This window comes from Dryobates pubescens, chromosome 8, assembly GCF_014839835.1.
Source record: "Dryobates pubescens isolate bDryPub1 chromosome 8, bDryPub1.pri, whole genome shotgun sequence".
In the NCBI taxonomy this organism is placed as follows: Eukaryota; Metazoa; Chordata; class Aves; order Piciformes; family Picidae; genus Dryobates; species Dryobates pubescens.
Window position 1 is genome coordinate 41491144 of NC_071619.1, and position 13347 is coordinate 41504490.

The 13347-nt window shown below is 48.6% G+C and overlaps 1 protein-coding gene across 1 annotated transcript in view; it reads right to left on the reverse strand.

Moving 5' to 3' along the window:
- The window catches only part of WARS2 (tryptophanyl tRNA synthetase 2, mitochondrial), a 63474-nt gene that overhangs the window by 14821 nt on the left and 35306 nt on the right, over positions 1-13347 (reverse strand). The window lies entirely within an intron of this gene.

Consider the following 13347-nt stretch of genomic DNA (forward strand, 5'->3'; position numbering starts at 1 on the left):
AGGGCAGGAGATTGAAGACATCCAAGTGCCAGGTTCTACACATTGGCCACAACAACCCCATGCAGTGCTACAGGCTGGGGTCAGAGTGGCTGAGAGCAGCCAGGCAGAGAGGGACCTGGGGGGACTGGTCGATGGTAGGCTGAACATGAGCCTGCAGTGTGTCCAGGCAGCCAGGAAGGCCAATGGCATCCTGGCCTGCATCAGGAACAGTGTGGCCAGCAGAAGCAGGGAGGTCATTCTGCCCCTGTACACAGCACTGGTTAGGCCACACCTTGAGTCCTGTGTCCAGTTCTGGGCCCTTCAGTTTAGGAAGGAGGTTGACTTGCTGGAACGAGTCCAGAGAAGGGCAACAAAGTTGGTGAGGGGCTTGGAACATAAGCCCTACGAGGAGAGGCTGAGGGAGCTGGGGTTGCTTAGCCTGGAGAGGAGGAGATTCAGGGGTGACCTTATTGCTCTCTACAACTACCTTAAGGGAGGTTGTAGACAGGCAGAGGTTGGTCTCTTCTCCCAGGCAGCCACTACCAGAACAAGAGGACACAGTCTCAAGCTGCGCCAGGGGAGGTTTAGGCTGGATGTTAGGAAGAAGTTCTACACAAAGAGAGTGATTGCCCATTGGAATGGGCTGCCTGGGGAGGTGGTGGAGTCACCATCATTGGAGGTGTTCAGGAGAAGACTTGATGGGGTGCTTGGTGCCATGGGTTAGTTGTTTAGGTGGTGTTGGATTGGTTGATGGGTTGGACACGATGATCTTGAAGGTCTCTTCCAAGCTGGTTGTATTATTATTATTATTATTATTATTATTATTATTATTATTATTATTATTATTACTATTATTATTATTGTCACCCATCAAACCCATGTGTCACCAGCTTGGAGACCAGGATCTGGTGTAGGACAGTGTCCAAGGCTTTGCTCAGGCCCAGGGAAACACCACCAGTTGCTTGCCCCTCAGCTATTAATGTTAATTAATATTAATATTAATAATTAACCTGCTCGTAGAAGGCCACCAGGTTGGTCAGGCAGGATTTGCCCTTATGTTGTTTTAAAAAGAAAAAAAAAGAGATTTGCCAATTTGATATGAGGTCTTCTTTCTACTTTGGGCAAGTTTTCCCTTCTGAGAAAGCAGTAGTTTCCTATGATTGCCCCCAGCCTTACAGAACCATGGAAAGGGATTTGCTGAGCCCATGTTTATCTCATGAGCAGTGCCACACATTTAACTGTTGGCTTTGTTTGCTTTTATTTCTAACACCTTTGGGTTTTTTTAACATATGGCCTCCAGGAGAACTGCAGTTTTCCTGCCTTTTGTTTTTCTGACAGCTGCTCTTCATTCTTACCTAGCTTCAAAGGTAGCTTCTGCTCTCTCCAGCAACAGTGCTGAACACTGCTGGAATCAGATTTCTACTACCGGGAGCCCTCCACTCAAACATCCCGAGCTAAGTCCTGTGCACCACCCAAAAGCAAATGCAGAGTGGCATAATTTTCAACAGATTGTAAAACTAGGAAGCAAAATTTATGGCACCCCAAAAATTTATCTCTGTCTCATCCTCATAAAGGCTTTACGTGGCTAGCTGAAATGGAACACCATTGCTCCCTGTCCTAAAATTCCCTCATCTCACATATCACCTCCTGATCTCTATCACCATCTTCACTGGTGGTCAGTAGTTCGACCCCAATAGTGTGTTTTCTGTCAGAGTCTGGTATCTTCACCCACAAGGAATTTTATTTCCCTGTGACTGAAAGGAGGTGGTAGCGAGGAGGGCATCAGGCTCTTCTCCCTACTAACAATAGAATAGAATAGAATAGAATAGAATAGAATAGAATAGAATAGAATAGAATAGAATTAACCAGGCTGGAAAAGACCTCAAAGATCATTGAGTCCAAGCTATCACCCAACACCATCTAATCAACTAAACCATGGTACTAAGTCTTTTCTTAAACACCTCCAGTGATGGTGACTCCACCACCTCCCTGGGCAGCACATTCCAATGCCCAATCTCTCTTGCTGGGAAGAATTTCTTCCTAACATCCAGCCTAAACCTCCCTTGGCACAGCTTGAGACTGTGTCCTCTTGTTCTGGTACTGGGAGAAAAGACCAACCTCCACCTGGATACAACCTCCCTTCAGGTAGTTGTAGACAGCAAGAAGGTCTCCCCTGAGCCTCCTCTTCTCCAGGCTAAGCAACCCCAGCTAAAACCATGGCAGCAACCACGTCCAATCCCCTCTTGAACACCTCCAGGGATGGGGACTCCACTACCTCCCTGGGCAGCACATTCCAATGGCTAACAACTCTCTTGGTGAAGAACTTTCTCCTCACCTCCAGCCTAAACTTCCCCTGGCACAGCTTGAGAACATGTTCAAAACTTCATGTTTGCAACATAACGTAACAGTTCAGATGGAAGGCAGTAAAAACTGTTTGTTAACAAGAATTACTAGCACTGTTAGTGGCCATTCTTTTGTTGCCTCATTTTAAATGTAGTCACTTCCTAGCTTACCCTCATTAGACTATTCCAGTTATCAATAGAAAATAGAATAGAAAACAGAATTAACCAGGTTGGAAAAGACCTTTGAGATCATCAAGTCCAACCTATCACCCAACACCATCTAATCAACTAAACCATGGCATCAAGCACCCCATCCAGTCTCTTCCTAAACACGTCCAATGATGGTGGCTCCACCACTTCCCTGGGCAGCACATTCCAATGGCCAGTCTCTCTTGCTGGGAAGAATTTCTTCCTAGCATCCAGCCTAAACCTCCCCTGGCACAGCTTGAGACTGTGTCCTCTTGTTCTGGTGCTGCTTGCCTGGGAGAAGAGACCAACCCCCACCTGGCTACAACCTCCCTTCAGGTAGTTGTAGACAGCAAGGAGGTCTGCCCTGAGCCTCCTCTTCTCCAGGCTAAGCAACCCCAGCTCCCTCAGCCTCTCCTCACAGGGCTGTGCTCCAGACGCCTCCCCAGCTTTGTTGCCCTTCTCTGGACACCTTCCAGCAACTCAACATCTTTCCTGAACTGAGGAGCCCAGAACTGGACACAGGACTCAAGGTGTGGCCCAACCAGTGCTGAGTACAGGGCACAATGACTTCCCTGCTCCTGGTGGCCACACTGTTCCTGATGCAGGCCACAGAGGGAAAGTCATGGATACGGTGAGTAGACCTGAAAGCAAGCAAAATCAGTAATGCTGCTTCCTGAGGTTTACTATATAACACTGTGTGGGGGCAGCTGATGGGGCTTTCCTGCAAAAGGAGATGCAGTGTTTAATTTTTAAGGTGGATTTTCTCAAGATGGAACTCATGGCCCCTCTTTGTGTGGGACTGAAAAATTGCTGCTTAGCTGCTGCGTGGAAAGAGTTGCCCCTCAGCAGTGCAATCTCAGTAAGGACTACCTGAGCAAAGCCTTCGACACTGTCCCGCACCACATCCTGGCCTCCAAACTGGTGACACATGGGTTTGATGGGTGACCACTAGGACCACTAGATGGATAAAGAACTGGCTTGATGGTCACACCCAAAGAGTGGCTGTCAATGGGTTCATGTCCCAGTGGAGGCCAGGGACAAGCAGAGTCCCTCAGGGATCACTCCTGGGACCAGGCTTGTTCAACATCTTTGTGGGTGCCATGGACAGTGGCGCTGAGTGCACCCTCAGCAGGTTTGCTGATGACACCAAGCTGTGTGGTGCAGCTGACAGCTGGAGGGAAGGGATCCATCCAGAGGGACCTTGACAGGCTGGAGAGGTGGGCACAAGCCAACCTCAGGAGGTTCAACAAGACCAAGGGCAGGGTCCTGCAGCTGGGTGGAGGCAATCCCAGGCACAAATCCAGGCTGGGCAGGGACTGGCTGGAAAGCAGCCCTGAGGAGAGAGACTTGGGGGTGCTGGGGGAGGAGAAGCTCAGCAGGAGCTCTCAGTGTGCACTTGCAGCTCGGAAAGCCAATCAGATCCTGGGCTGCAGCAAGAGAAGTGTGGCCAGCAGGGCAAGGGAGGGGATTCTCCCCCTCTACTCAGCTTTGCTGAGACCCCACCTGGAGTACTGCCTCCAGTTCTGGAGCCCCTATGACAAGAGGGATCTGGAGGGGCTGGAAGGTGTCCAGAGCAGGGCCACGAGGATAAGCAGAGGGCTGAAGCACCTCTCCTGAGAGGACAGACTGAAGGAGTTGGGGCTGTTCAGTCTGGAGAAGAGAAGGCTCCAGGGTGACCTAATTGTGGCCTTCCAGTATCTGAAGGGGGCTACAAGAAGGCTGGGGAGGGATTTCTCAGGATCTCAGGTAGTGATAGGACTAGGGGGAATGGAATGAAGCTGGAGGTGGGGAGATTGAGGCTGCAGGTGATGAGGAAGTTCTTCCCCATGAGAGTGGTGAAGCCCTGGAATGGGTTGTCCAGGGAGGTGGTTGAGGCCCTGTCCCTGGAGGTGTTTAAGCCCAGGCTGGATGAGGCTGTGGCCAGCCTGATCTAGTGTGGGGTGTCCCTGCCCATGGCAGGGGGGTTGGAACTAGATGATCCTTGTCGTCCCTTCCAACCCTGACTGATCCTATGATACATCTGAAATAGGCAATGCACTGCAAAAATTTTGGCAGTGTTTTGACAAACAGGTCTGAGAAGGTAAATGTGCAAAGCTGTGTTCTAAAGGACATCCAATCAGAGAAGCAAAAGGGTCTTAAATTTCAAAAGAAATTAAACACTCTTGAGGATTTTTGTCTCTTCCAGAAGTGTCAGTGCTTCCAAAAAAAGTCAAGAGGCCTTTTGGGAGAAAGTACTGCTCACACTTATTTTTCATGACTAAGAAGGTTAAGATTTTATTAATGGCTAAGGTTGCGAGCAATATGTTCAGGAGTCTTGGTAATGAATCTCTGTATTTTACAACTGGAGAGAATAACAGGGCCACAAACAAGAGAAAATAGACTGCTCTTGAATCAAATGCACAGCCAATGAGACCCTTTCAGGACAGAAAATTTGACATGGGATCCCAAATTCCTGTTCAATGAAATAATTCAAGTGTGCCTTCAACAAGTCCAAGTGCTGGGCGCTGCAGTTTGGCCACAACCACCCCATGCAGTGCTGCAGGCTGGGGTCAGAGTGGCTGAGAGCAGCCAGGCAGAGAGGGACCTGGGGGGACTGGTCGATGGTAGGCTGAACATGAGCCTGCAGTGTGCCCAGGCAGGCAGGAGGGCCAATGGCATCCTGGCCTGAACAGTGTGGCCAGCAGGAGCAGGGAGGTCATTCTCCCCTGTACACTGCACTGGTTAGGCCACACCTTGAGTCCTGTGTCCAGTTCTGTGCCCCTCAGTTTAGGAAGGAGGTTGAGTTGCTGAAAGGTGTCCAGAGAAGGGCAACAAAGCTGGGGAGGGGTTTGGAACACAAGCCCTATGAGGAGAGGCTGAGGGAGCTGGGGTTGCTTAGCCTGGAGAAGAGGAGACTCAGGAGTGACCTTATTGCTCTCTACAACTACCTGAAGGGAGACTGTATACAGGCAGAGGTTGGTCTCTTCTCCCAGGCAACCAGCACCAGAACAAGAGGACACAGTCTCAGGCTGTGCCAGGGGAGGTTTAGTCTGGAGGTTAGGAAGAAGTTTTACACAGAGAGAGTGATTGCCCATTGGAATGTGCTGCCTGAGGAGGTGGTGGAGTCACCATCACTGGAGGTGTTCAGGAGGAGACTTGATGGGGTGCTTGGTGCCATGGGTTAGTTGATTAGGTGGTGTTGGATTGGTTGATAGGTTGGACACAATGATCTTGAAGGTCTCTTCCAACCTGATCTATTCTATTCTATTCTATTCTACTCTACTCTACTCTACTCTACTCTATTTTATTCTATTCTAACATATAACAACTACCTAATACTATGAGATGAACCAGGTACATTATGAAAGAAATAAAACAAAACAACCCCCCCAAATTTCCTACTGAACCATGACTTTTATTCCCACTGGGCTGTAGTTATGTCTCCCCTGGCCCTATGTAAGAGAAAACAGAGGGGATGAGGGAAGCAGAATCATTTGCTAAATTAAAGAGTCCCAGAACTTCCTCTAATGACAGGAAGTTTTCAATGGACCATGCTAAATGAATGTCCTTTAATGAATTTATAAGCTATGATGCAATGGAAGCTTTTAAGGCCCTCTGAAAATTGGAGGAGAAGTAGCGTGAATCCCTTCAAACCCTGCCCACAAAACAAACCAGCTGGAGATTTCTGGAGAAGAATAGCAGTGAAACACTGAGTGCACACATTTATATTGTTGTGTTTTGGCTTTTGGAATTAAGGCTAAGACCAGTTGGCACATTCCCACCTCCCACGTTCCTGCTTCAATTGCCTCGCGCGCTGCGAGAGGACTGCAGCTGATTATGCTCAGAAAATAAATCACCCCAGCCAGAAGGCTGAAAAGTGCAATTTTCACCCAGAAACTCCACGTTACATTGTCCAGAAACGCACAAGACTCCACAGAGAAGAGTCAGCACAGCCTATCAGCCGCTGCCTGCTGAGGCAGTTGTGATGGCATTTCAGTTTCCCTTGGGACAACCAGCATGTGTCTACTACAATAGGTAAGTGGGCAGGAAAGAACAGCCTAAGGCCACAGAAATGCAACAGCACTTTCTGAAGTTGTTTTGACTGTGAAGCAGATGGGATACAAGATGGTTATGGGTAAGAACACAACAACCCCATGCTGTGCTACAGGCTGGGGTCAGAGTGGCTGGAAAGAAGCCAGGCAGAGAGGGACCTGGGGGGACTGGTTGACAGCTGGATGAACATAAGCCAGAAGTGTGCCCAGGTGGCCAAGAAGGCCAATGGCATCCTGGCCTGCATTAGGAATAGAGTGACCAGCAGGAGCAGGGAAGTCATTGTGCCCTGTGCTCAGCAGTGGTTAGGTCACACCTTGAGTCCTGTGTCCAGTTCTGTGCCCCTCAGTTTAGGAAAGATGTTGAGTTGCTGGAAGGTGTCCAGAGAAGGGCAACAAAGCTGGGGAGGGGTCTGGAGCACAGCCCTGTGAGGAGAGGCTGAGGGTGCTGGGGTTGCTTAGCCTGGAGAAGAGGAGGCTCAGGGGAGACCTTCTTGCTGTCTCCAACTACCCGAAGGGAGGTTGTAGCCAGGAGGGGTTTGGTCTCTTCTCCCAGGCAACCAGCACCAGAACAAGAGGACACAGTCTCAAGCTGCACTAGGGGAGGTTTAAGCTGAAGGTGAGGAGAAAGTTCCTCCCAGAAAGAGAGATTGGCCATTGGAATGTGCTGCCCAGGGAGGTGGTGGAGTCACCAACCCTGGAGGTTCAAGAGGGGATTGGATGTGGCACTTGAAGCCATGGTTTAGTTAGTCCTGAGGTGTTGGGTGATAGGTTGGACTTGATGATAGACGTCTGAGGTCTTTTCCAACCTTATTGATTCTATGATTCTAAGAACTGAAGGGTGTATTGTACCCACCCAGAGTCATAAAATGGATTATTCCATACAAGCTCTAACCAGGTGTGCAGATTTCTTCCTTATTTTTCCCACCTTATTTCTTATTTCCTTATTTCTTCCTTATTTCTACCACCCCCCACCTCAGCCCTTTTTGTGTTTAATACAACATTCTAAATTTGATTGAGGGTGACTGTTACACCTTTTATCAGTTATGGTACAATTTGAGGAATATATTTACACAATATATCCTGAGAATAATTAGAAGAAAGTGCAAGTAATTATTTGCTTACTTCTCTTCTATGCCTGGTAGGCAAAGGCAGCCATTGCAAGCACGTTTTCACATTGATTCCTCTAAGAGCAAAGAGAGTTTCATACACCTTGCAGCTGTGCTCCAAATAAAAACACATCATTTTGAAGTGTGCATTTATTTGTAATCATAAGAAACTATCACTCTTCCATGACTTGCCTGTAATGAAAGAGCTTAGAATAGAATAGAATAGGAATAGAATTAACCAGGTTGCAAAAGACCTCTGAGATCAAGTCCAGCCTGTCATCCAACACTGTCTAATCAACTGAACCATGGCACCAAGAAACCCATCAAGTCTCTTCCTAAACTCCTCCAGCGATGGTGACTCCACAACCTCCCTGGGCAGCACATTCCAATGGGCAATGGTCTCCCCTGAGCCTCCTCTTCTCCAGACTAAGCAACCCCAGCTCCCTCAGCCTCTCCTCACAGGGCTGTGCTCCAGACTCCTCCCCAGCTTTGTTGCCCTTCTCTGGACACCTTCCAGCAACTCAACATCTATCCTAAACTGAGGGGCCCAGAACTGGACACAGGACTCAAGGTGTGACCTAGCCAGTGCTGAGCACAGGGCACAATGACTTCCCTGCTCCTGCTGGCCACACTGTTCCTGATGCAGGCCAGGATGCCATTGGCCTTCTTGACCACCTGGGCACACTGCTGGATCACGTTCAGCCAGCTGTCAACCAGTCCCCCCAGGTCCCTCTCTGCCTGGCTGCTCTCCAGCCACTCTGACCCCAGCCTGTAGCACTGCCTGGGGTTCTTGTGGCCAATGTGCAGAACCCAGCACTCAGATGTGTTCAGTCTCATCCTGTTGGACTCTGCCCATCTGTCCAGCCTGTCAAGGTCCCTCTGCAGAGCTCTCCTGTCCTCTAGCAGATCAACTCCTGCCCCCAGCTTGGTGTCATCTGCAAGTTTACTGCTGATGGACTCAATGCCCTCATCCACATCATCAATACAGATATTAAAGAGGATGGGGCCCAGCACTGATCCCTGGAGGACACCACTAGTGCCTGGCTGCCAGCTGGATGTGGCACTATTCACCACCACTCTCTAGGCCTGGCCCTCCAGCCAGGTCCTAACCCAGTGCAGAGTGCTGCTGTCCAAGCCAGGGGCTGCCAGCTTGGCCAGGAACTTCTCTGAGAGGTTATTCTAGTGTCCAACATACTCCACAATTGTGTTTTCCTAGATACTCTAACTAAATGAGCTTCACAAACAACCCTGTTTCAAGCACTAACCTAAACATTTATCATCATCTTGCTTCTTCATATTTTCAAGGTATCACCACTTGTTCTCTTTAGTGACTATTCTCCTCACCTGGAGTTCAAGCTTGTATATGGCAATGTAAGTGTGGGAACTACTATGTATGGAGACCAAATACACAGCCAGCCACTAAGGTCCTGTTTGGATGTGTTACAAAACCCTGTGATATACAAATGGTACATTCTGAAGTATACAAAAGTAATTTTCATCAAAGTAGCACTTTCCATTTATAGGTAACTTGGCTGTATACCAGACCCATAAGAACAGAGGCTACATATAGAACAGACCAGGTTGGAAGAGGCTTTCAAGATCATTAAGTCCAACCTATCACCCAACACCATACAATCAACTAAACCATGCAACCAAGCACGCCATCAAGTCTCCTTCTAAATACCTCCAATGATGGTGACTCCACCACCTCCCTGGGCAGCACATTCCAATGGCCAAACTCTCCTTCTGGGAAGAACTTCTTCCTAACATCCAGTCTAAACCTCCCCTGGCACAGCTTGAGACTGTGTACTCTTGTTCGGGTGCTGGTTGCCTGGGAGGAGAGACCAACCCCCACCTGGCTACAATCTCCCTTCAGGTAGTTGGAGACAGCAAGAAGGTTCCCCCTGAATCTCCTCTTCTCCAGGCTAAGCAACCCCAGCTCCCTCAGCCTCTCCTCACAGGGCTGTGCTCCAGACCCCTCCCCAGCTTTGTTGCCCTTCTCTGGACACCTTCCAGCAACTTAACATCTTTCCTAAACTGAGGGGCCCAGAACTGGAGACAGGACTCAAGACGTGGCCTAACCAGTGCAGTGTACAGGGGCAGAATGACCTCCCTGCTCCTGCTGGCCACACTGTTCCTGATGCAGGCCAGGATGCCATTGGCCCTCTTGGCCTCCTGGGCACACTGTTGGCTCCTGTTCAGCTTTTAAGCAGTGCAAAAAAAAAATGAAGTCCTTCAGAGAGTTCCATGTTAGAGATCTGATCTACACAAACACTGCTGTAAATAAAAAAAGCCTAACAGCCAGCAGTGTGCTCTTGTGGCCAAGGTGGTCAATGATATCCTAGGGTGCATTCAGAAGAGTGTGGTCAGCAGTTTGATTGCAGCTCTCCTACCCCTCTCCTCCGCCCTCTCATCTGGAGTAGTGCATCCAATTCTGGGCATCCCAGTTCAAGGATAAGAAACTCCTGGAAACAGTCCAACAGAGAGCTACAAAGACAATGAAGGGACTGGAGGATCTGCCTTAAAAGGATCTGCCTTAAAAGGAAAGGCTGAGAGAGCTGGGGCTTTTTAGCCTGGAGAGGACTGCAGGGGGATCTCATTAGTGCTTATCAGTATCTAAAGGGCACGGAGACAGACTCATCTCAGTGGTGACCAGTCACAGCACATGCAGCAATGGACACAAAAAGGAACACAAGAAGTTCCAAGTAAACATCAGGAAAAACCTTCCCTTTGAGAATGGCAGAGCACTGGAACAGGCTGCCCAGAGAAGCTGTGGAGTCTTAGTCTCTGGAGGCATTCCAAACCTGCTTGGATGTGTTCCTATGGGATTTACTCTAGACAACCCTGCTCTAGCGGGAGAGCTGAACCAGAAGATCTTCAGAGGTCACTTCAAATCCCCACTATTTTGTGAGGCCACATTATTGTGGCCTTCCAGTATCTGAAGGGGGCTACAAGAAGGCTGGGGAGGGACTTCTCAGGATCTCAGGTAGTGCTAGGACTAGGGGGAATGGAATGAAGCTGGAGGTGGGGAGATTGAGGCTGGAGGTGAGGAGGAAGTTCTTCCCCATGAGAGTGGTGAAGCCCTGGAATGGGTTGTCCAGGGAGGTGGTTGAGGCCCTGTCCCTGGAGGTTTTTAAGCCCAGGCTGGATGAGGCTGTGGCCAGGCTGATCTAGTGTGGGGTGTCCCTGCCCATGGCAGGGGGGTTGGAACTAGATGACCCTTGTGGTCCCTTCCAACCCTGACTGATTCTATGATTCTGTCACACTGAAACCCTTACCAAATGCACATGCCTTTGGAGAACCCAATCACATGTGGCAAACATATTCCAGAGAAGGGTCAGCAACAGAAAGTAAAGAAAGAATGAGAACAATTAATAAACAACACCACCCCCCTCCTCTTTCAGCAATTCCAGATCATTCTTGCCCAGGTCAATCCAGAGAAAGGAAGAAGGCACAGCAGTATCTACAGCAGTGACTGCATGAGTAATTCCCTTGTTACTAGCATACTTGTGCAGTGCAAGAATTTAGTTCTGGTCTTACTGCTGCAGAATTGGCTGCTACAAGTCATTAGTTGTAGCTGTGTTTAGTGATTAAATCCAAAAGCTGTTGTTTTGTAATAATTTCAATGCATGATGTTTGCCTCCAACAAAATGAGAAGTGTTAATCAGAAGTAAGTGCAGTAGCACTGCAGTGATCTGCAAATTTGGCTGTTTTTAAGGCAGAACTTGAGAAGCCAGCTCTTGTTTTGAAAACAGAGCAACCACTGAGGCAAAAATCAAGCAATAAACTTCCTTGACTAGCCATAGCTGCAACCCATCTTACACTCTGTTTATGGGAACAAGCATTTAGATATTATGACATTCCACCATGTACTTTTTCACTATCACACTAAACCAATAATCACATTAGCAAGGTTCCTGTCTCCTTTCCTCACATCAAGAGCTACAGGAGGATATTCCTTTTAATTGCTTCCAGAGAAACATCTGGTCCTGCCAGTGCAGTTGTACCACACCACAGTGCATCTCGGGCTATACCTGATCACTACATACAAGCTTCAACAGACTTCTTTTGGGGAAGTCAACAAAGTATTTCAACCCAAACCATTATAGTTGAGGAAAGATGTTGAGTTGCTGGAAGGTGTCCAGAGAAGGGCAACAAAGCTAGGGAGGGGTCTGGAGCTCAGCCCTGTGAGGAGAGGCTGAGGGAGCTGGGGTTGCTCAGCCTGGAGAAGAGAAGGCTCAGGGGAGACCTTCTTGCTCTCTACAACTCCCTGAAAGGAGGTTGTAGCCGGGTGGGGGTTGTTCTCTTCTCCCAGGCAACCAGCACCAGAACAAGAGGACACAGTCTCAAGCTGCACCAGGGAAGGTTTAGGCTGGATGTTAGGAAGAAATTCTTGACAGAAAGAGAGATTGGCCATTGGAATGTGATGCCCAGGGAGGTGGTGGAGTCACCATCACTGGAGGTGTTTAGCAAGAGACTGGATGAGGCAGTTGGTGCCATGGTTTAGTTGATTAGATGGTGTTGGGGGATAGGTTGGACTTGATCTTGGAGGTCTTTTCCAACCTGGTTAATTCTCTTCTCTTCAGCTGGGAGGGAGTTTTGATCTGCTGCAGAGTAGGAAGGCTCTACAGAGGGATCTGGACAGGCTGGATCGATGGGCCAAGTATGAGATTCAACAAGACCAAGTGCTGGGTCCTGCACTTAGGTCACAACAACCTCATGAACGCTCTAGGTTTGGGGCAGAGTGGCTGGAAGGCTGCCCAGCAGAGAAAGACCTGGAGGTGTTGATCCACAGCTGGCTGAACCTGAGCCAGCATGTGACCAGGTGGCCAAGAAGGCTATCAGCATCCTGGCCTGTATCAGTAGTGTGACCAGCAGGACCAGGGCAGTGATTGTCTCCCTGGACTCAGCACTGGTGAAGCCACACCTTGCAACCTGGGCTTAATTTTGGAGGCCTCACTACAAGAAGTACATTGAGGTGCTGGAGTGTGTCCAGAGAAGGGCAATGAAGTTGGTGAAGCATCTGGAGAACAGGTCTTGTGAGGAGTGGCTGAAGGAATTGGGGTTGTTTAGCCTGGAGAAAAGGAGGATGAAGAGAGCCCTTCTTGCTCTCTACAACTGGGTGTTGGTCTCTTCTCCCTCATAAGAAGTGATAGGACGAGAGGAGATAGCCTCAAGTTGTACCAGGGGAGGTTTAGATTGGATATTAGTAGAAAATTCTTGACTGAGAGGGCTCTCAAATACTGAAACAGGCTCCCTAGGGAGGTGGTTGAATCCCCATCCCTGGAGGTGTTTAAAGACACAGATGTGGTGCCAAGGGACATGGTTTACACCAGACTTGGCAGAGTTAGATAATGGTTGGACTTTATGATTTTAAAGGTCCTTTCCAACTCAAATAATTCTATGATTCTATATAAAGCAGGTTATAGTAAAGAAGGGAAAAACAAATCCCAGAGAAGGCAACTCCCTGGTAATGAAGGAACTGACACAAAAACTTACCACACTGATCACTTGTTGGAGATACTGTGCAGCTGAAAGATTAAGTGTTAAGTGCTGATACAAACCCATAGAAACATATTTTACTTGCCTTTAGGGTTTCACAGACTACATTTATGCATTTATGAGCTCAGCTTTAGTGACTAATGCAAGGCTTACAGAGGTAAATTAACACTCTCCTAAGAGGTCTTTTCAGTATTTTAC